General features: G+C 46.8%; 1 pseudogene; it reads left to right on the top strand.

Annotated features, from left to right (window-relative positions):
* Positions 1-1,776: 1,776 nt before the first annotated feature.
* On the top strand, positions 1,777-1,894 carry LOC126199937 (5S ribosomal RNA; annotated as a pseudogene).
* The last annotated feature ends 1,461 nt before the right edge of the window (positions 1,895-3,355 follow it).

Raw genomic sequence — 3,355 nt, 5'->3', positions numbered from 1 at the left:
CCATATACGATTGCCGCCAGGTGTATAATTGTTTAGTGCCCTTTTCCGTTTCTGATCTCCGGCGCGGGCGAGTTACGCAGCAGTAGCTCCCGTTCGGCGGTTAATAACAGAAAATGGTAGGGAATTGTGAATATCATTAGAAATGGCCGGCGCGCATCCGTGATTAGCGCAACGGACGCAGCCGCGCCGCTGTCGCCGGCCGGTGGTTACCGGGACCCCGTGGGCGGCGCCGCCCCCGTGGCCGCGTCGCCTGATTGGGCGGTGGCCGGCCTAACCACACACCTTCCGCTTGCCATTACCGCACGGCCGAAATCCGTGCCTCTGTTTGGGCGAGGCGAAGCGAGGCGAGGCGAGGCAAAGCGTGCTCGTTTTGGTCCTGTAGCCCGCAATGTCGTTCTGTGAGGGAGGCTCTTAAGTGAGCTCGAAGGCCTCCCAGTCGGATTTGCGTCCTTGTTGCGTCATGCGGCATTGTCCCTTCAGAGCTGGATCCAACGCCTCAAAAGTTGCCGTGTCTGCTGCAATTAGTGACTTAACTAAGGCGTTCCATTGCGTCAACTGTTTTCTTAAGGGGGGGGGGGGCTTGGCACCAGTCTTCTGACGGGTTAGGTGGGGCTCTCCTCTCTTGTGACAGCTTCTGCGTCTCAAGAGTAGCGTTTGCTCCAGACATCCTCAATTATTGAAAATAATATAATCTCTGAAACTTCCTGCTGGATTAAAACTGTGTGCCGGACATAGACTCGATCTCGGGACCTTTACCTTTCGCGGGCAAGTGCTCTACCAACTGAACTACCCAAGCACGACTCACGCTCCGTCCTCACAGCTTTACTTCTGCCAGTACCTCGTCTCCTACCTTCCAAAGGTCCCGAGTTCGAGTCTCAGTCCGGCACACAGTTTTAATCTTCCAGGAAGTTTCATATCAGCGCACACTCCGCTGCAGAGTGAAATTCTCATTCTGGAAACATCCCCAAGGCTGTGGCTAAGCCATGTCTCCGCAATATCCTTTCTTTCAGGAGTGCTAGTTCTGCAAGGTTCGCAGGAGAGCTTTTGTAAAGTTTGGAAGGTAGGAGACGAGGTACTGGCAGAAGTAAAGCTGTGAGGATGGGGTGTGAGTCGTGCTTGGGTAGCTCAGTTGGTAGAGAACTTGCCCGCGAAAGGCAAAGGTCCCGAGTTCGAGTCTCGGTCCGGCACACAGTTTTAATCTTCCAGGAAGTTTCATATCAGCGCACATTCCGCTGCAGAGTGAAATTCTCACTCTGGAATATAATCTCTGCCTTCCCCTACAGCTCCCTGTAGTACGGTACACCGTGGTGGCTTGGAACTCTCTATCTCCAATCGCTGAAACTGTACCATCTGACACAACTAACAGAAATACGTTGTTAATTCTTTTTTTTCCCTACATTGACTACGAAAAGGTGCTCCATTGAGTAAATCGAATGTTTGAAATTTTAGGAACCAGAGGGATTCCATCTCATAACAGCTGTACAGGGTTTATATATGAACATATAAAAATGGCAGGCAGCAGACATAATACGACTGAAGCAAACCAAGGAGTTAGACGACGGTGTCCCCTCTCACTCATTCTTCTTACGGGGACCTGGACGTGAACGGGCTGCATATTTATACCTCGCTCTTAGTGCACATTACTCTTGATCTACAATAAGGAGGAAGTTGTGGTTTTTTACCAACCATGAATGACATTAACTCAAGCTGTAAAAGTAAATTTATTGAAATATCTGATAATAGTTTAGGAATTACATTATTTTGTCTAATAGATTTGGCAACGGCCTTGCCGCAGTGGATACGCCGGTTCCCGTGAGATCACCGAAGTTAAGCGCTGTGGGGCGTGGTCGGCACTTGGATGGGTGACCATCCCGGCCCCCATGCGCTGTTTCCATTCTTCGGGGTGCACTCAGCCTCGTGATGCCAATTGAGGAGCTACTCGACCGATTAGTAGCGGCTTCGGTCAAGAATACCATCATAACGACTGGGAGAGCGGTGTGCTGACCCCACGCCCATCATATCAGCATCCTTCACTGAGGATGACACGGCGGTCGGATGGTTCCGGTAGGCCACTCGTGGCCTGAAGACGGAGTGCCTAATAGCATTCAAACTGTGGCAGGCTGCTGTCAACATTCATAGGAACACATTATGCCTCTCGTTTTGTAGTTTGGAGTGTATCTAAGGAAATAGAGAAACCCTTATTATACCACATTACTGTTTTGTCTAAAAAATACTGGTAAAATTATATACAGAATGACAAACATAGATCATTTTTGCGATGTATTAGGCATAATACAAAGATACTATCCCATTCTTCATTTGAGAGAAATTTGGTGAACATGGATAAAACCATTGTGAAGTTATATGTACCTAATGGTCTGAAAACGTAGTTTCGAGGAAGTGAGTAAAGAATGTTCACAGTGTTTTTGACTCACCGTATGGCTCTTTCAGAACAATCGAGCAGCATAATTTTGCTATCCAGCTGCTTCTTTATCCTCTGTTGACTTCTTCAGGAGCCTTTTCCTTACTCTGGACTCTTTATTGGTGGCTTCCACAGTCCTTTCAGCTTCAACTAGTCGCTAACGATCAATGGCAGTCAGTGCAGCTATCATATTATTTCCTGTCTGGATGCCTAATTGGTTCATTACTTTTGTCCTGCTGATTACACCCTCATTGAAACAGATGAAAGCATCCATCACACCCACTTTGAGCACTATCCATCCGAAAAACACTGTTTTTGGTTCTCGTTGCCACACGCAGCTATTGAAACTCTCATTAGGGTTTTGTGTACGGCCATGTAGACATTTGCTAAGTAATTTTGTATCTGCAAAGTCCCTGTATATTGGCTTTATTGTTTCCATGACTTTGGCAGGCAAGAAATGTTTATGGTGATATTCCTTGCCTGTCGCATGAGCGTTACTGGTTTGCAGACATTTGTTCAAAGAGCGTTTAAGACCAAATCAACAACTGAAAAGTAGATAAATAATACATTTTTTGAAACGGGATAAAATTGTCTGTCAGATAGTGACAAAAAAAGTCTTCAAAAATTCCAGACATTTCACGTCCAGCTACCATTAATATCTATATCGACGATGTAACCAGAACATGGTTACAGACAACAGAAAATTTTAAATAGAAGAATATGGATCCTAGTTGCGGCGGGTCGGGGTTGTGTGGTCGTCACTCGTTCGTACTGTCTCTCTTATTAATTGTCCACCTACCTCAGTACGGCTTCCTTACGAGGTCCCTTCACTCAGCAGTAGTAGATACTCACTAGGCCGTGTAAAGCAGCGCTGATGAAATCACGACCTAATACTTACCACACAGAGGCCGCGTAACTCAAGTTGCGATTCAG

Source organism: Schistocerca nitens, chromosome 8 (genome assembly GCF_023898315.1).
Source record: "Schistocerca nitens isolate TAMUIC-IGC-003100 chromosome 8, iqSchNite1.1, whole genome shotgun sequence".
Lineage (NCBI taxonomy): Eukaryota > Metazoa > Arthropoda > Insecta > Orthoptera > Acrididae > Schistocerca > Schistocerca nitens.
This window is presented reverse-complemented; position numbering and strand designations above follow the sequence as displayed.